We start from the raw sequence: 21,542 nt of genomic DNA, 5'->3' as shown, positions 1-21,542 counted from the left end.
TAAGACGTAATTTCCATATGCTCCGTCTTCTGCAAAAGAACGTTGGATACCTGTCTAAGGAGAACCTGAGAATACAAGCAGTTTAAAAATCAGCATAAAGCTTGTGAGTTCATAAGAGGTTTGTTTTCTGAAAATGTACAAGTTTCCTTTGGTTTTCCAAAAAAGTTTGTTATCCAAGAAAATCTCATATTTTCTTATAAGTATAGTTGAGTTATCCGTTTTTATACGATCCGGTTATGTACAGTTTGTTATCCCAGGAAAAACCCTTATTTTCCTTAAAAGTAAAGTTTAGTTATCCATTAGTTACACGGTCTAGTTAAGAATAGTTCAGTTATCCCAGAAAAAAACCCTTATTTTCCTAAAAGTAAAGTTTAGTTAAAGTTCAGAATTTCCGTTAAATACAACAGTGTATAGTTTAATACATAAAACTATATATTGAAAACCACTGGGAATACCATCCAGTACAACAGTAGATATTTTTAATACATAAAAATATATTGATTGAAAACCATGGGAATACCATCCCGTACTAGATATAAGATAGTTTTAATACACAAAAACTATAGATTGAATGCCATGGGATTACCGTCCCGTACTAGATATAAAACCATGGGAATACCATCCCGTACTAGATATAAAGACCATGGGAATACTATCCCGTACTAGATATAAAACCATGGGAATATCATCCCGTACTAGATATAAAGACCATGGGAATACTATCCCGTACTAGATATAAATTCTATAGATGCAAGATAGATATGAAAATAAAATCCGTGAATAAAATTATATTAATACGTATTGTGAGTCGGGTAACCATGCTAATACGACACCGAGACCTCCTTGACGTTTGTCAGACGTCGGACGATATCCAGAATTTGTCACCCCAGGTGTGCCCGCCTAACTGTAGCTAGCAGTTTAGGTGTGGGATTGTCAGTCCCAAATAGATCTATTCACAAATTCCACGCTCTCCCTCCAGGAGACTCTGGTTACACTTCCGGGGAGAATTTACTGATAACCCAAAGGGTTTAATAAAGACGAATCTCACAAGCTAGTATTAAATTATTCACGGTGTTCTCAGATGTTATCAAACATACTAATCGTTTTGAAACATAATACAGTGAAAGCAATTAAATACAATGGAATTATCTGGCAATATACTCTAAATTAAACAGAGATAAACTGAATCAGACATAGTTTATCTATTAAATTTACATAAATCTGTGCTCGTAAAACAAGAACTAAAGATCCCAAATTATTCCCATAATAATTTGATTGATTTGATTGTTTCCTTTACTATAATTGAAATCCATGTATTTATATTCAAATAAACATCCCTTATGCTCCGCATAATACATAAGGGGTAAAGATATCTAAAAGTTAGCCAGATATTTATAGAAGTACATCAGTTTTAGGTTTTGAAAACATTTATAATTTGTTTGTATTCCCCCTGAAAACATTGAAAAACAAGGAAAAAGGTGTAGGGGTATGAACTCACTAGACGAGAGATGTGCCGGTTGGATGCTAAATGTCAGTTCAGGGCTTGAAGCACGCGAGATTCCTATGTAATATGAAGAGATACATAATTTGTATCAAATTAGACCTTGGTCTATTAAATAAAAAAAACACTTCTAAACGCGGAAACACTTCAATTCAAGTGTTTGGAGTGAACCGGGTAGCATCTATGGACGAGTATGGCTTGGATATGGAGTTTACTCTTCAAGAGTAAACCCTTTAGGAGTTTACAGTCCAAATGACCCACTCCCCATGAGTTTACGGCCGTAAACTCATGGTGGGGGTGTTCTTGGTTTGCTAAATGTGACAACCGTCAATTTTCGGTCAAGTCAAAGTCAACAAGTCAAACCGTTCGACTCAATTTGCCCGTGGGTACTAGAGTTTACATTATGTAATTCCTAAACAACTCGCTATTCTAATGAGAGATCATAAATCGAAAAGTGCGTACATCTAGATCTCTTCAACCTAAAACTGTGGTACGTGGCGAGCCAAACCGATAAAACAATGTTGCATACTCATCGGGAGTGTGTAAGATCCTTAAACAAGGCTTAACAGGGTTTACAGACTTTGCATTGCGAAGCCGGACACTCACATTTGTCACACACGAAGCCTCTCTCTATCGTTTTCACTCTATCTCAATTTAATCGAGAATCTCTCCCAAATCTCTCCAAGTATGTCAAATCTCTCCCAAATCTCTCTCCATATGTGAAATCTCTCACAAATCTCTCTTTGTATGAGAAATCTCTCCGAGAATGTGAAATCTCTCCCAAATCTCTCTTTGTATGAGAAATCTCTCCAAGAATGTGAAATCTCTCCCAAATCTCTCTTTGTATGAGAAATCTCTCCAAAAATGTGAAATCTCTCCCACATCTCTCTTTGTATGAGAAATCTCTCCAAGAATGTGAAATCTCTCCCAAATCTCTCTTTGTATGAGAATCATCACATTCTTGTTAGATCTTCAAATCTTCAAGTGATTCTTCAAGTGTTCTTGAGTTGGACACTTCTCTTCTTCAACACTCATCTACTGAAACTACTCAAGGTGAGTTCATACCCCTACATTTTCATGTTTTCTCAAGTTTTTAGGGAGGGGGGGGGGGATACAAGTTAAAACACCAAGAACATAACTAAACTTTTCTAACAGCCTTCATCAGAAAAGTTCAACTCCGTTCACTGACTGTTTTGGGAAACTTAAACATTTTTGTTTTCAAAACTGTTTTATGTGTAAGTAGTTCCAGTTCTTGACTTTAAAATGACTACTTGCACATCTCCATACAATTTTTCTACAATTTATGGTGATTTTTACAAAACTGCCTATCATTTCAAACACCAATCCGGACCAGTCTGTGATTATGGACTTTTTTACCCAAGTTGGAGGTCATTAAAAATCATGATAAAAATTATGAGTAAACTAGACACATTTTGGGAACTCTCAGAATTTACGGATTTAGTTTTCGACTTCGTATGATTTTTATATGACTTTTCTAAAACAGCGCAGGAAGGTTAAATTTAGTTAACAACATATAAATTTCATAACACTTTGTATTATGTTGAGCAAAGTGTATAACAATAAGCTCTAAATAGTGAATGTGTTTCTTTGTTAGTTTATCATCATAAACTGAAACTTAGTCATTCATGATAAGATTATTCATTCATTTAGAACACGTATATTAAGCTATAATAAGCATAGTTTATGGATTCATAACACAAATGTGTTTTCATAAAAGAGTTCTTATACATTACAAACGTTTTGGGATAAACTATAATAGGTATGGTTTATGTTTCCATTAACACAACAAACACATTTTGGAAGGTTTTATTCCCACAGAAAAAGGTTTTACACTCATGCACACCACACGTAAACTTGTTAACCTAAATTGTGAGACAATCTCTTCCGTACGTCCGAGTGCGGAATCTAAATTCCTGGTAGTTATAATCATAATCTCCTGGAGGGAGAACGTGATAGTTGTGTATAGATCTATATTGGGTTAGACACCCCACACCTGAGCTGCATGCAACAGTTAGACCGGCAGGTCTATGGTGACAAGTGTCATTTCAGTTTCGCGACGCCTGAGAAACGTCGTGGCAGGCTTATTCAGTCATTAGTATGATTATAGCGGCTCACATAGGGATTTAACAACATAAAGTTTACAGTGATTTTCATAAATCAAAAGGGGTTTTATGTCGATTTAAAATCACTTTTTATATCAATAATTACAGATATTATGGTATATTTTCAGTCTTGGTATTTAAGACTACAAATCATTCATTTCGGGATTTTTCTCAAATCAGAAAGGGTTTTACACCAATTTAAAACCACATTTATATCCTTAAGTATGACAAATACTTGTTCATTTTCGGACCTGGTATTTAGGACCACATAACTTTTATAAGGAAAATATTGGATTTTTCTTGGTAACATACATCTCTTTACAAAGACCGATTTTCAAACTCTTACTGTCAAAAGCTTATGAACTCACCAACCTTTGTGTTGACACTTTTCAAAACTACTTGTATTCTCAGGAATTCAGTGAAAATAGGAAATCAACAACGTTTTGAGGATGGGACGATAAATCGTCAAACAGTTCATTTTGTATCATAATGTAATTGATTCGAATCATGTAAACATATACTTTGGTGTAACTTTTTCAATTATATTTATGATGGTTGTATTTACTTTGAGCACTATTATACTCGTTGTTGTGATACTCTACATGAAGTTGATGAGATTAATACTTAATCTTGAAGATCGATTAGATCTTAAACAGGTGAATAAATATTTAAACAGTAAGAACGAATGTAAAATAAAGAATAACTCAACGATGAATCAAACAGGTTGAATGATTATAAAATAACCCTCAGAAGAGCTCGATAAAGAACATCAACTGTAGAGGGTTAGTAGGTTTACAAGAACGATAAAAGAAACTGTAATGCTATCGTAGTCTTCTAGATCAATCGTTAAATCATTAACCTAATATGCATGCAAGCATATACTTATATAGTAACCTAGCAAGCTCACGGTATGGACAGGCCCAAAACCGGAATACAAAATCAAATGGACTAACAGTCGAGCCCATTGACGCAATCTTCAAACGAATCTTCAACCCAACAATCTCCCCCTTTGCGTCAATTGGAGCGAGATCTTCACTTGTTGCTTGGGTCTGCAGCTGAAGAAGGTACCTTCTTCTTCACGGTGTTAAACAGACGCGTGATTAGAGCAAGTATTGTCTGTCTAAACCGGATGTACCACTGGATCATGTCGTTGAAGTACTTGACATCATCCGCTGCATTCTTTTTACACCTTCGAATGATCGATAACACATGCTCTAGACAAGCAGTGGTGTAAAGATGTTTGTCAGCTAAAGCGAAGAGACATTTCTGTCCTTCAGCTCTAGTGAACATAACTGAATTGCGTATCGGGTCAATCTTGCCCATCTTCATTTTATTGAGATCACTGGCCGATCCCACAGGAGCTATCTTCGGTTTCTTCTTGAAGACTGTGGCAACCTCCTGATCCATTAGGGCAACCTCCATGATGTAACAGACTAACATCCTTTTGAGATGGTCTATAATGGGACCATATTCGGCTTCATCAGTCAAAAGGATATTATGCAAGACGATCCAATCATGAGGATTTAAGTTCGGTAGATCTGCCAGGGATATATGATGTTCAGTTCTCGTAGACCCTCGAATCACCTTGAACCGAACGTTTATGAACCTTCCTTCGGTGTAAGGCTTTAAGACCCAAACGTTCATTATCTTCTGGGCACTCCAAGTTTGATACTGAGGACGAGCAGCCTTCAGATAGAATTCGATCAACTCCCTATCCACCTCAGGGTTCGGATGAGGGACTTCAAAAATGTTAGAGAAGGCGTGGAAGATAAACGCCTTTCGAGTCAACGGCATGTCGAACTGCGAATCGACAGAATTATAGCAGTCGAACGAGATCACCGGCTTGAGCCATAGGATGCTGGGAGTATCTATGGACTCTTTAATCATGCGCTCCCGAGTCCAGGCAGGGAAGAGAGTTTTCCTGCTCTCGAGGAGATCGTGGGCTTCCTTTTGCATGCGTTCGGCTTCTTCAGCCTCTCGCGCCACACGATTGACATCATCATCCACATTGCGACTGTTTTTGCGTTTCAACATGTCAGCAATGGTTTCATCATCTTCATCTTCATCTTCTTCCTCAGCTATGTGTTTCCCTTTATCCTTCACACCCGAACCCGAAGCTTGAGCAGTCGGAGTTGGTTCGGTTGTGTGAGTAGCTTTGGAGGAAGGAGGTGGTTTCGATCCAGACTTTACTTCTCCCCCTTGTTTCGGATCAGACACGAAACTAGGTAAACCTTCGATTTTGCTGAGAAGGTCCAAGGCAGGAGCAAGTTTTTCAGCAAGGGTTCGCCTCACCGAATGGTTTAGAATCGGATCGTGTGCTTCTAGGATGTTAGATAGGGCAGCGTGTACATCCGAAACACATGTCTTGATAACCTCCCGTTCGGATCGAAGAGCTTCAAGCTGTTGCTGTGAGTTTGAAAGTTGAGTGCTCTTGACCTTTAGGGCGGTGGTTTTGCTTGCCAGAACGTCCATCAATGAGTTTTCAGCTGCGAGATCCTCCTGAAGCTTAGCGAGACGCTCATCGATGGAGGCACGAAGGGCCAAGTTGTCGTCGCTTATGGTTTGACGAAGAGTAGCGAACGACTGTAACTCCGTTGAGACGAACTTGGCCAACTGCTGAACTATTGGTTCCAAAGTTGTCTTTATGGCATCAGCGCTCTCCTGTAGGGACTTCAACAGGGAAGAAGCGTCTGAGAATAGTTTATCGACTTTTGCAGTCGCAGCCTCACATGCTTTTGTGGAGGCGTCTATGGCGGCAGTGGCTGAAGCTACCGAATCATGCTGAGCCCTGGAGAAGGCATCAACAATCTTCTGAAGAGCGGCTTCAGAGAGAGATGATTGAGCGTTTGTGGATGACGCAAGAAGCAGATCAACCTTCTCGTTTAGCTCCTTCAGATGTTTCTTTGTCACTGGAGCATCATCCTCTTCGTCACTTTGAACCTGAAACGGACTAAAATAGACCGAATCGAAGGTCATGTTTTCACCGCCAAGAAACGGGTTATCTCCATCAGAGGCATGATCTGGAGATGGTGGGGGTGGTGAAGCTGGGGGTGTGATGGTTTTGGTAGGTTCAGGTTGAGTGGGTGTGGGGTTAGTTTCGGGTGGTGGTTGAGTATGGGTAGGTTCGGTTGTATGTTGGGTTTCGGTTTGAGGTGGTTCGGTTACGGGTGGTGTTTCGGTTGTAGTGGTATGAACCCCCGTATCAGATACGTTGGTTGTAACCTTTGTAGTGGTTGTGGTGGTATCTGTGAAAATGGGTGGTGGTATAGGGAAAGAGGTTGGAGGAATAGTGGTAGTGGGAATTATGGTCGGAATGGAAGTAGGGATGGTTTGAGGAGGTGAAGGAATTGGTGAATTATGAAGTTCCATCTCTGGGGTAGGTGAGCGGGGTGGTGTGTTGCCTCTTTGAGGGGTTTCGCCTCCTTGAGAGCCATCCGAACCCGAACTCTCGTTTTCTTAGTCACTCGAAGAGGAAGGGATTATAAGCTTTCGCTTCGGTTGAGTTTTCCTCCTCTTCGGCTGCGGGGACTGAGCAGGTTTCGTTTGTTTCCTCTTCTTGGGAGAAGGACCTTTAGGAGCTTTGGTCACTTGCTTCCCTTTGTCCGCCTTTTTGCCCTTGTTCACCGGTTTGTCAGCATCATGGATGGACTTCAGCATTTCCGGTGTAAGGTCCCTAGGTCCAGTTACCCTGAACTCCTTGATCGTCCGGATTAGCCTGCTATCAGAGGGAACGTCGCCATACATTGTCTCCGGAATAGAGCCAATGAACAAGAATTTAGATGCATCAGAGACGATGATCTTCTTGGTATGAAACGTACCGATTGAAGACATCGATGCACCAGCAGCAGTGGGAATATCAAACCTGTCCATTGCCCACTTTGTGATTAGAGTCCAGAACCGGGCATACGACACCTCAGAATGTCGTGATGAAGAAGAAAGGCTCTGTATGAGCTGTTGTCAGAGAACCAACCCAAAATCTAAGTTGACCCCGTTGTAAACTGCATACATGATCGACAAGAACAGTCGACTAGCACCATCGGATCCTGAGCTCCGTTCTAATAAGCCCTTGAAGAGGACTGTGAACATGCTGTTCCACTGTGGCGGCAAGCAAGATTTCTTGAACTTTGCGACGGAGGTGAGGACCTCCGTGTACCCCATATTGTAAAACATGCTATACAGATGCCCAACCGGAATCGTCTCCGGATTAATTCTTGATGGGTCAGCAGCCAACCCTAGCAGTGTGCAGAAACGTTGTCGAGAAATAGAGGTCTTGTGATCAGTAACCTCGAAGAACACCCGCTCGACTGCTTTGTCGTAATAGGCAGTCGCATAAACCTGCGAGAGAGTCGCCATGGGCACAGACTCAATCCTGGAGAGAGCCGGAGCGGTTTGGGAGTACTTCAGGCACTCGATGATCGGCGACATGTAAGAGTCGTACGCCAGAGGGTTGAGATCGATCACCAGGCATTTTTGAGGACGAATAGGAAGGATGTGGGAGGTAGCATGGACTGAGGATGATTCCGCCATTGTTGAAGGTAGTAGAAGAAGAAGATGAACAGTGAAGCTTTTGGGAGTTTTTGCTCTCTAGAAAATCCGGAAGCGGTAAAAAGGTAAATGAGAGTGTAGACTGCCTTTTATAGTGAGGGAATGGAGAGAGAAAAATCGTTTCAAATCTTCTATGCGATGATCACGTAGGAGAGAGAGTGTCAGATTCCTAGGATCACGCCACCCAACAAGCGTCGTTTCAGAAGAAAACCGTTTCAAATCCTCACGCGCCTTTAAGTGCCAGAGAGAAATCCCTTGAAATTCACACACGCGTCCATGATGTCAGTAAAAGTATGGGCGTTTCAAATCCACACGCGCCCCATTTTTACCATCGTTTGAAATTCAATCCTTTTAACTCCCGTCGAGTCAGCAACCTTTCGTCTTATCTTTTAAACGGCATCTTTTGAATTAAATACCCACGTGGATTATTTTTGACCACAGCTTCATAAATAACCACCAAAGCAATAATACAGCCTGTAGTAATTAGTAACGGAATTTTGGAAAATCAAAGATTTTCGTGCTAAGAGTGTAAAAAAAGGAATAAAGCAACTCTTTTAAGGAATAAATGTGATGTCAATAAGGACACGAAACAAGTGATCCCGGGCACGAATCTCTTCCTTCAAGATCAAGAGAGACCTTAAAGTGTTTATGTGGATTCCCGTTGAATTACGATCAAACATTTATGAATAAATGTTGAAAGACTTCTTTTAATTAGGCTAAGTAAAGGTGGCTTTCGCTTTGATTCAGCAATTCTAATCTTGAAATAAGAAAGAAAGTGAACAAAGTACTTGTGAGACCGGTGTAGTCTGTTGAACAAGTAGGTAGGAATTAATTTTAAATAGCTTGGAAAAGATAAAATCTAAAAAAAAATTAAAAACTTGATCCCAAGGGAAGAAATGTTATGGTTTTTAACAATTTCATAGGAATCACACAAAAAAATTGAGATTTCAGTAGGATACGTCCGTCAATTCGTTGGTGAAAACTTGAGCAAATTAATTGTTCACCGTCAATTTGTTAGGTGTTGAATTTTGGGTTTCACTCAGCTCGTAGTGACACGAAACTAAGATCATAAACACAGTTGTTGTGTAACCATAAACCTCAGTGGTAATTGCTGAGAGTCTTAAGGGTTACGTTGATGAAATGAATGTAATGGAGAAATGTAATGGGGATGGTGTAAGAAATTAAAGTACCTCTGCTGCGAAAATAAGGACCAAGCAGAAAAACTCTTAACTCATGTGAGAAGAGAGTGAGGTAGCTCACGATTAGAATAGATGTAGTAGCCTTATTGGGAAGACAAGGTTTGTTAATACCAGGTCATGAAGGCTTTTATTCAGAATCTTATGAGGCTTGAGACACATACAACATCATGCTTCTAGGGACACTTAAGTAATCCAACAATTATATCCCCATGAACGAACGAGCACAAGTGAAATTAAAAGAGAAAAATATTTTTGGAGTTTTTGAAGTAGATAAAAATAAAAAAAATAAAATAAGAAAAATTAAAAGAAAAAATAAAAGGTAAAAAGTAAGCAAAGAAAATAAGACTCGAAAAAAACTTTGGAAAATTTTGAAAAACCGAACCCGAACGTTCGGTTGAATTCAGTTGGGAAAAATGTGAAAAACCGAACCCGAGCGTTCGGTTGGTTTCGGTTGAAGAAAATTTTGAAAAACCGAACCCGAGCGTTCGGTTGGTTTCGGTTTGAGAAAATTTTGAAAAACCGAACCCGAACCTTTTGGTTTCGGTTTAAGAAAATTTTGAAAAACCGAACCCGAACCTTCGGTAGGTTTCGGTTTTGGAAATTTTTTGAAAACCAATGAATGGAGACATGCAATCAGAATATACTTTTGACAATAAAATAAACAACTTTGTACAAGAAATATACAACCAAGAAAACTACCTTTGTAGTGATGAGCGAGGCAGATTATGTAACCGAACCTGAACGTTTGGTCAAGTTCGCTTCTTACGTTTGAGGTTGAGAGGTAGTTTGAGGTACTGATTCTGATTCCATCATACCTAGCCCTTGTAAAATTTTGTTGAATGATGCTTCAGGAAGAGCTTTGGTAAAGACGTCAGCCAGTTGATCAGTGGTTCTTACGAAATGAACTTCGACGTTTCCATCTTCCACGTGATCTTTGATGAAGTGATACCTCAGTGCTATGTGTTTAGTTTTAGAGTGTTGCACTGGGTTATGACAGATCCTAATTGCACTTTCAGAGTCACAATATAGTGGGATCTTCTTCATATTGAGTCCATAGTCTCGAAGTTGACTCTGGATCCAAATCACTTGAGAGGTGCAGGATGCAGCGGCTATGTATTCCGCTTCGGCAGTAGACAACGACACGCACGTTTGTTTCTTGGATTGCCAGCTGACCAACTTCCCGTCAAGGAATTGACAGCCACCAGTGGTGCTTTTTCTGTCGAGTCCACATCCTCCAAGGTCAGCATCTGAATAGGCTTGAACGAAGAAGCCTGAGTTGGAAGGATACCATAGACCTAAGGAGGTGGTTCGCTTGAGATAGCGTAAGATGTTCTTCACTGCAAGCATGTGAGGTTCGCGTGGGTTTGCCTGAAATCGAGCACAATAACATACAAAAAACATGATGTCAGGCCTGCTAGCAGTAAGATACATTAGTGAGCCTATCATTTGACGATAGAGCGTGATATCAACAGCCGGTTTGTCTAGAGATGGAGTTAGCTTGGTGCCGAATGCCATTGGGATTTTGACTTTGGAGTCTCCCATCATACCAAACTTTACTAGGAGAGTCTTCGTGTAAGCTTCCTGATTGATAAAGATGCCTTCGGGTCCCTGTCTAATATTTAAACCAAGAAAAAAATTAATAGGACCCATTGAGCTCATTTCAAATTTAGTCTCCATCAGCTTTCTGAATTCAGCTGTTAGGCTGGAATTCGTAGAGCCAAAGATGATGTCATCGACATAAATTTGAACTATCATAAGGTGGTTACCTTCCTTTTTGCGAAAGAAGGTTGGGTCAACCGAACCTTGTTTGAATTTGGACATCTTTAAGAATTTAGTTAGCGTTTCATACCAGGCTCTCGGAGCTTGTTTGAGGCCATACACAGCTTTATCCAGAATGTAGCAATGATTTGGATAGTTTTCGTTTACGAACCCAGGAGGTTGCTCCACATACACGGTTTCTTCGAGTTCTCCATTTAGAAATGCACATTTGACGTCCATTTGGAAAACTTCAAAGTTTTTGTGGGCAGCGTAAGCCAGAAATATTCTAACTGATTCCAGCCTAGCTACGGGAGCGGAAGTCTCTTCATAATCAATTCCTTCTTCCTGACAATATCCCTTTACGACCAGACGAGCTTTGTTCCTTATAACACTCCCTTCCTTGTCCATTTTATTCCTAAAGACCCATTTGAGACCAACAACCGAGGCATCTGGAGAAGTTGGAATGAGGCGCCAGACTTTGTTCCTTTCAAATTCATTCAGTTCGTCTTGCATTGCTTGAACCCAATCAGAGTGATCGAGTGTAGTGTTAACTGTCTTCGGTTCAACTTTTGATACGAATGAGTTAAACATACAAAACTCAACCTTTGAAAATAAGGATGTCTGTTTTGCCTTCAGTTGTGATCGGGTCAAAACCTTTTCGGAGACATCACCAACCACTTGAGAGATAGGATGATCTCTGGTCCATTTGGTGAGAGGAGGGTAGTTTGGATCAAAGGTGGGATCTAGTTCAGCGTTGATCATTTCTTCTGGCTCAGATTGGCTTTCATAGTCGAGAGTCATATCAGCTTGCTCCCCCTCGATAGATGAGCTTTCTGGAATGATTGGAGAAACTTGAGGTTCAGAGGTTTCTTGTGGTGCTTGGGATTCAGGCGTTGATGCACCTTCGATTGGTAAAGCACTTTCGGTTGAAGAAGTACTTTCGGTTGCAGTTGTAGAGCATGGTTCCCCCTCAGCATATGAGCTTGGCTCCCCCTCAACTGAAGCATCATGGTATGGAGGTTCATCAGAATTTGATCATCCTTCATTCATTCTCCTGGCAGCTTCTTCGACAATTTGCTTTATGTGGTCTACCTTGTTGTCTGCTGCACCGGCTTCTGAGAGAGTAGCTTTCTCTGGTTCGTCAAATAGCTCCATAAATTTCTCGAATAGGTTAGCGATCGAGATTGTGACCTGGCCAGTTTGAGGAAAGATTTCCCCAGCGGTATCTTCTTTGGTCTGTAGCTTTTTGACATAGCTATCGTCAAAGGTCACGTAATATGTTTCTTCGATTTTTCTCGAACACTTGTTGAGGATTCTGTATGCTTTAGATGTGAGAGAGTAGCCCAGAAAGATTCCCTCTTCGGCTTTGACATCAAACTTGTTGCGGTGCTCTTTAGAGTTAAAGATGAAACACCGTGAGCCGAACACATGCAAAAATTTCACATTGGGCTTCCTGTTGTTGAGAATCTCATAAGGTGTGAGTGTGAATCGCTTTTTGAGATAGGACCTGTTCTGTGTAAAACAAGCAGCAGAAATAGCATCAGCCCAAAAATAAAGAGGTAAGGAAGCGAAACTTAGCATAGTTCGGGCAGCTTCACACAAAGATCGGTTTCGTCTTTCGACAATTCCGTTCTGTTGAGGTGTGTAGGGAGCTGAGAAGTTGTGACTTATTCCCTTTTCTGCTAGAAATTCTTCAAATTCCCTGTTCTTGAATTCCAGACCGTTGTCGCTCCTGATGTTGCGAACGACCTTCTTGAGCTGTACTTCAATATGCTTGATGAACAATTTCAGCTTATGAGTCGCTTCAGATTTGAGCTTTAGAAAGAACACCCATGTAAATCGTGAAAAGTCATCAACAATAACAAGAATATACTTGCTACCACCGATGCTTTCGATAGATGATGGACCACACAAATCAATATGAAGTAATTCAAGTGGTTCAACAACTTTTGTGTTAATTATAGATGGATGACTTTGACGACTCTGCTTCCCCATTTCGCATGCAGCACACAAATGATCTCTGTCAAACTTGAGCAGTGGAAGGCCTCGAACATGACCTCCAGTGACAAGTTTGTTAATATCTTTGAAGTTGAGATGAGAGAGTCTTCGGTGCCACAACCAGCTTTCGTCAGATTGAGCTTTTGATAACAGACATATAGCTGGGTTTCCTTTGATGGGTTTAAGATTTAGAGGAAACATTTCACCCTTACGCTCCGATTTGAGAATTACTTTCTTCGTCTTCTTCTCAATAATTTCAGAACCTTCATCGTCGAATGAGACTTTGAGATCTGTACCTCCAACAAGCTGAGATACACTGATGAGGTTGTGTTGGAGTCCTTCCACATATGCCACCTTCCTTATTGTAAAATCACCATTAGTTATCATTCCGTATCCCTTTATGGTGCCGAAAGAATTGTTTCCAAACTTGACGTTGCCACCATTTGAAAGAGACCTGTATTCCCGGAGCTCCTCTTTCCTCCCTGTCATGTGACGCGGGCATCCACTATCGATGTACCATTCTTCGTCGAACTGCTCGTCACTTATAACCTGCAAAAGTTAAGCAGATTTAGGAACCCAAAGTTTCTTGGGTCCTCGTGAGCTTTTCATGGGAACAGGAATAGTAAGAGAGATGTCAACAAGATATGTTCGTTTTATAAGTGTTGTTTCATCTTTCCTTTTAATGGTAAAAACTTTGATTTTATTAGGATTAGGTGCGTTCGGTTTAGACTCTGGTTTGGATGCATCAACCTTCTGTTTGCCTTTTTGTTCAGCTGACGAATGAGATTTTTGGGAATGAACAGAATGAGCTTTAGAGCTAGATGGAGATGAATTGGAAGAATTAGAAGAATTAGATGAATGAGAAGGAATGGACTTAGATTGAGATGACTTCTTGACTGGAGACTCTAGGTGACCCTTTTGCTTTTGATTATTGGTGGGACCGACCTTAGAGTTTTGATCTCTTTTAACTTCAGAACCGAACATTTGCTTTCGGTTGAAGCAGTTCTCTGAACCGAACCTATGCTTTCGGTTGGAGTCATTCTCAGAGCCGAACCTTTGGTTTCGGTTGGTATTCTCTTCTGAACCGAACCTTGGCTTTCGGGTGTTATTATCTTCTGAACCGAACCGTGGCCTTCGGTTGTTATGGCTCTCATGCTTTTTGACAGGATTGTTCTCAAACTTCAGATTCTTGTCTTGATGTGAGAAATATGCATTCTGGGATTGCCAGAATTGTTTCCTTTTAGAGAGATTTTTCCTGTATCTCTGGTTCCTTTCACGTTTCAGATTCCTCATCTGCTTCGGTTGATGATGAATATTGGCTTTCCTTTTCGGTTTCTCCTTAGCAGGTTCACTTTGAGCTGTGGGAGTTTCACTTTGAACTGAGGAACTAGAAGGAATGTCTTCTTTTGCCGAACTTCCATTCTCTTGAGGAATGTCTTTCGTACCACTAGTACTTGGCACATCGAAATTATCTGGCTTGTTCAGAGGTTCTGGTATGTATCTACCTTTACTAATCCATGAAGTCCTTTCTGACAAGCCTACCGTTTCATCTGCATTATCGATTGGTGCTGACCAGAAGAACTCATCACAGCCACCAACATTGTCTTCGTTTACAATAGCTGTTAGTTCAGCAGTCTGATGTTCGGTTACTCCAGTGACCTTGTACACTTGATTTGGAGTGGTCTGGACCTTTTGATATACAACCGCTTTCTCTACTAAGATCGGGGACTTTTGTTGGGACAATCGAGCGAACTCCACTGAATTTTCAGAAATTAGATTCTTGTGGTTTTCAGGTTCGTTTTTTACAAATTCTGAGCAGTCAACCGTGTCCTCTACAGAAATTTCACTCATGTTGTCATCCTCATTAAGCTCAGATGCATTTTCAACATCAATTTTGTTTTCTGAGCTCAGGTTGGCGTTTAAAGAGTCAAATTTTTGTATGGTTTCAGTTCTCAATTTAAGTCTATCATTTTCATCCAAAAGATTTTTAAGCATGTTCTTGTGGTCCTTGGATTTAATGAAAGATTCTATTTTGTCCAGTCCATACATGTAGGTCGGATTGACGTCATCAGATGATATCACACTCTCACAATTATAAGCTTCGGCATCGATTTCATCCTCCTTAAACTCAAGGAAGGGAAAAATCATGCGATGGATCTTTTGGCCTATTTCACAGTCCAAGTGAAGCTGAGTAATATTAGAATAAAGACGTTTTGCAATTAAACAAAAAACATTCCGCTGTTTTAACAACTTTAAATTGTCTCTTTGTAAATAAATGTTTTTGTCTTTTATTTTAACTAATTCAGACTCCTTCAACTCGATCCACATGCGCCGCTCCTCACTCTTCGACGACACCCTGCTTAATTGATCAGTTAGGTTAGAATTGGTGACTCGAGTTTGAGTTAAGCTACTATCTAGATGTGAAATTCTTGTATTAACATTTTTTAGTTCTTTCTCATATGAGGATGGTGGTACTTTAAATGAAACAAAAACCGATTGTACCTTCTTGATCAGTTCATCAAGCTCGTTGAACTGCACGCTGAGCGGTTTGGCCGTAAAGCACATGTCCTGCTGCTCCTTCGGTTCATTGCTTCCTCCATCAGTGTTGTATCCCCTCATATGAGATACTTCAGACACCATCAAGCATCATCCTCCACTGCTTTCCTCCTTTGCCACACAAGCCTTTCCATGCGAAGGCTTCCTCACTTCATCGTCTTCTGAGTCGATTGACCAAACTTCAACTCCACCGAACTCGTCATCAGCAACCGAACCCTGCACAATAAGAGCATTCATGGAAGGGTTAGTGGTAGATTTCTTCTTCCTCATCTCATTAATCTTTTTCTGTAGCAAAGCTTCCTCATCCTTTTCTTCATCTTTTTCAGCCATCTTCTTAAGGACACAATCCTTAGCATAGTGATTCTTCCCTCCACAGTAGTAACAACTTACTCCAGAATCACCATCTGCTTTCGGTTCCTTCTTGGGCTCTTCAACCTTCGGTTCATTATTAACCTTTTCTGAACTGTAACTCCCCTGCCAGTTTCAGTTTTTGTTGCTGGGGAATCTCTTCTTTATGAACCTCTTGGGATTAGACACCATCATAGCATAATCCTCAGATGTGAGGTCATACTCCTCCAAGTTGAAGTCTTCATCCTCCATCACAGCTTTACTTTTTGACAGGAGGGCCAGAGAACCTAGGCTTGAAACAACGTTCTTTTCCTGCAGCACAATCTTCTCCTGAGACTTGAGAATACCCACCAGTTTCGCCAAAGAATATGATTTAAACTGCTCATGGGCTTTGACTGTTGACACCACTGCTCTCCATTCTGACCTTAGACCATTTAAGAACGTAACCTTCTGCTCGATAAGCTTCCTGTCAATGTCATGTTTGATCATCCTGTTGAGAAGATGATTGAAGCGATCGAACGTCTGGGTCACGGTTTCTTCGGCTCCTTGCCTGAATTCTCCAAACTCAGATAAGAGCAAGGTTTGGATAGAATGTTCGAGATCCTCGTCTGTAGAGTACAGTTCGCGAAGTCTATCCCAAACTTCCTTTGCCGTCGTGCATGAGCTGACCAACCTGAAGGTGTCGGACTGAAAGGCGAATCTTATCAATCTTAACGCCTTGATATTACACTGGAATTTATCCTTTTCATCTTGTGCAATATCTTTGACATCCTTCAGCAGATCGTTATACTCCTTTTGAGTTTTAACAATTCTTGACGTTGCAGAATGAGAAAAAGGTCCATTAATGATTGCTTCCCATATGAGGTATCCATTATCCTCAGATCCTATAACGTAGTCTTCAAAGTGATGCGCCCAGACTTCATAATCATGGGTATATAGGATTGGAATCTTCGTCGTCGAACCGATGCTGTTGGAAATATTGATAGGATTTGATTGCGATTCGTCCATTATGATCGAAAAAACCTGTTAAAAGATCAGACTTGTAATAACTCAGATTAGGGCAAAACAATAAATATCAAGATACGTCAATAATGAGATGACGACTCAATAAATATTAGTAATTGCGGAAAAACCCTAATTGAAACCTTTTCACAGAAAAGATGTGTATCGATTACACAGCCTCCTGCTCTGATACCAATTGATGAGATTAATACTTAATCTTGAAGATCGATTAGATCTTAAACAGGTGAATAAATATTTAAACAGTAAGAACGAATGTAAAATAAAGAATAACTCAACGATGAATCAAACAGGTTGAATGATTATAAAATAACCCTCAGAAGAGCTCGATAAAGAACATCAATTATAGAGGGTTAGTAGGTTTACAAGAACGATAAAAGAAACTGTAATGCTATCGTAGTCTTCTAGATCAATCGTTAAATCATTAACCTAATATGCATGCAAGCATATACTTATATAGTAACCTAGCAAGCTCACGGTATGGACAGGCCCAAAACCGGAATACAAAATCAAATGGACTAACAACCGAGCCCATTGACGCAATCTTCAAACGAATCTTCAACCCAACAGAAGTCCTCCACCCCCGGACGTTTCCGCCATCCTTGGTTTGGGGGTGTGACACTAAATGGCCTTATAACACTTTAGGGATGATGCTAGACTTGGTTTTCTGGCATTGGAAGGGAATTTGGGCATTTTAAGGACCATTTGAGGAGTTTACGACAGTAAAATATGAGTTTACTTCCGCAAACTCTTATGTACCAATTCTTAATGTGTTTTGATGGTCCTAAGTTAATTACAATGCACAAAGGAAGGTTCTAGGGTTGATTCCATGGCTTAGGAACTGATTCGGACTTGAATTGACCTTGGAAAAGTAGTTTACGGTCTATGAAGATGTTCTTGGGAGCTTACTACCTTAAACACATGAGTTTACAACCGTAAAATCATGTTTGTCCATGATTCATGGGTTTTAGTGGTTGAAAGTTAAGCATACTAAGTTCTAGACCCATTTCTAAGCCATACAAGGTGTTAAGGGCACTTTAACACCCATTGGATGAGTTTAAGGTCTAAGATGAAGTGTTTACGGTCCAAGAATGTTCTTGGGCCGTAAACTCAAGTTTGTCCCATTTGTGTATGATTTGGTGCATTTCTTGAAGGATTATAAGGTTCTATGCACTCATGGAAGCTCATGGAAGCTTATGGAGGTGTTTAAGGGCAATATAACACCTTAAAAAGGTGTTTATGGTCCATGAATGAGGGTTTACGGTCCAAGAATGTTCTTGGGCCGTAAACTCATGTCCATACATTATTTGGTACGATTTTGGGGTCCTAAGCTCATGCATGCAAGTCCAAAGGTCTTAACTAAGCACTATAAGTGATTTGGAGGGGTTTTGGGGCTTTAAAACCCTCTTTAGAGGTGTTCACGGTTTGGGGAGGTTCCTAGACCGTAAACACAAGTCTTTGGTCCTATTTCATGATTTAAACACGAATTTGATGGCTAAAGATGCTAATCTATGAGTTAGGATAGTTACCTTAATGATTTGAGGCTTGAATTGGATGATTTTGGATCAAAGTCGGATTTTAGAGAGAGAGTAATGAGAGAAAGTGTTTTAAGAGAGAGAAAAAGCCTCAAAATGATGTCACTCAATCCCTTATATAGGGGTTGAGTTTATGGCCCGGTGGAATCCTACCCGATACTGACGTTAGACGAGGCTTTTGGTCACACACGATTAAGTTGTTGTAACCCGACGTGGTCGAAACTAAAATTTTTCTAATTGTTAATTTGGAATATTTTATTGAGTTATTATCGTATTTGAACACCCATTAAGTCATAATGAACGAAATTAAATTTAATGACTTAATTTAATAACGAAATGGAAACAATTCGAAAACGATAAATTTTATTGACGGAACGGGTTAAAATGACGGAAAGAATTTTGGGTTGTTACACACGCTCAGAGTATTACTTCATGGAATTCATCACGAGTAATACTGAGAGAATCATATCTATGATCTTGAAATAGAGATATATGGGTTGTAATTTGCAAGTCGGCTATACATTGGTGATACGAAAACGCGTCAGTAACTTGGTGTTATAAAATGTATTGTAATGTATGGTTTGATGAGTAAAAGATACAAGCATATGAGTCAATATTTATTCTTTCCTTTTGCCCTAATGGGAAAAGCGATATTTGTGGGCCCTCGATGATTTGGTGTTGACTTTTGTGCTGGACCCAGCCAGGACTAAATTGATGTGTTCTATTAGAAGTCCTATATCATCACAAATCATAAATCGGGAAACATAGATTCTGGACAAAGAGATTGATTGTATTCCATGTCTTATGTCTAGGGAAATCTAGCAGAACGAAGGGTCATGTGATCACTTATCTTAGGACATGTAACTGACTGGGTCAGAGTTCGGCAGCAGCTTTTAGAAGCTACAATTTGCTGGTCAAATTTAGAAGTCATACTAGCAATTATAGTTACAGACTTATCCAAGTGGGAGACTGTTGGATTAGGTGTCTAAGCCCATAACTATAATTGGTATGTACTTTAATTGATAGCAACACAATCCTTTTGGGTTGCCTTCAAACCTAGCAACCTGACAAAGAAATTATGAAAGGAGAAATATTGATTTATTATAAGATTAATAAATTAATATAAATGAGTTATTAATATTTTAAAAGATTAATATATTAATTAGAAATCATAATGTTTAATTAATAGTTAGCCAAAAATTAATTAGAATTAATTTTGGGGATAACTGTATTAATTATAAAGTGCAGGGACTAGTTTGCAATTATCTAATAGTTGAGTGGAAGGCTCCAGAACCTCCTTGGAAGGGGGTGAAGGAAATCTATAGGGGAAACCCTAATGATTTCGTCTAAGGGGGCTTGGATAAGGCCTTTGGATTAGCTTAGGCCCCAAGCAAAGGAGTATTAGGGTTTTCCCTAAACCCTAGATCCCTCAGCTATATAAGGAGCCTTCTGGCTCCCAATATTGGCTACTCTTACTTTTGGAGAAACCCTAGTGCCGAAATTGCATACCCTATTCTCTCTCTCTCTCTCTCTCTCTCTCCTTCTAGTTTCCTTCTTGCTAGTTATTGGGTGTGATTCCATTAGAGGCATTACATTTGTGGTGCTAGGCTTCCAAGAAGATCAAGTTCAAGAGGATTATCAATTGTTTACTATAACAGTTGAAAGGTATGTAACTCTTAAACCCTAATTAGTTATTTTCGAAAATAGCCTCCACCTCTAGGGTTCTTGTTTTGCAATTCAAAGTTATATGTTCAATAGTTAAAACATAGATCCAAAGTAGGTTGCATGTGAACTTAGGAATTGTTTTTCTAGTTTATTTGTTTTACCTAAATCCCAACAGTTTTAACCCATGAATCATGAAGAATATGGAAAGACATGAGTTACATGGTGTAACCCTAATAGCCACAATATATAAGGACCCCACGACTCAAGAAATTGGCACTAAGGTGTGTACACATGAGGGCTAGCCGATTTGAGCATAAGAGCCTTTTCTCTCAAGTTATTCCAAGTTGTTGGTGATGTTGTGTGAACCATTTGAGGCACTAGGCTCTTGAGCTCCATGGAATCAAGCTACAACACAAAAGGTATGTTACTCTATCTAGTATCTTATTTGGTATTTGAGAATGCATGCTAGTTATAGGTTTAATGCATTGGAAACCATTTTCATGTATAATTAGTGAAAACATAGATCCAAGGTATTTAGGATTGTATGTGCACCATATGATGTTGTAGTATACTAAAACCCTTCAAGTATTGTGGTTTCAGGTACTTCCGGTACTAAGGGGAAGAGCCCGACTTGACGACGCAACATTCACTCCCCACCATTTTCCGCATTTACTGTTATTGTCACTCTGATGATTTTACATCATGATGTTTATGTGATGGATTTTGGAATCAAACTTATGATTGTAAACCTTAATTAAAAATGAAAAAAATTTTCTCTTGGTTTTTGGGTTGTTACAAATTGTCAAAACTCAAACTAAAATTGCAAGAGGGTACAAACTATATGGACCAAAACTATAACTTACTATACAAATATATGCTATTTTTCGATTTTATTAATTTATAAAGTACATAGATTATATGTTTGGGGAAAGCAAAAGTCGTATGAGAAAAATAACAAAAAAATAAATTTTATAAACATACAAAAATGATTGGCTATGAGGTATATTCATTATGACACATGAGTTGTGCTGATATGGAGTCATTCACAAGAGTGAACATTATCCTCCTCATTCATGGAACTGATGCGAAGTGGAGCCCTAAGATCTTCTTCACCATCAACTACACATTTACTTTATTCTTCTTCTTTGTTCACTTCTTCACTTGAGTGAATGCCACCCTCACTCTCGTGGAGCTAATGTTGTGGACACCACTGTGGTCACAAGAGTGAAAGTGGCAATCTTATCACTCAAGGGTGAATTTACATGGATACAAAGGGTGTCCATGGGCATCCCTA

The sequence above is a fragment of the Lactuca serriola genome, chromosome 8 (assembly GCF_051521515.1).
Source record: "Lactuca serriola cultivar US96UC23 chromosome 8, Lser_US96UC23_V15, whole genome shotgun sequence".
NCBI classification, from domain to species: domain Eukaryota; kingdom Viridiplantae; phylum Streptophyta; class Magnoliopsida; order Asterales; family Asteraceae; genus Lactuca; species Lactuca serriola.
This window is presented reverse-complemented; position numbering follows the sequence as displayed.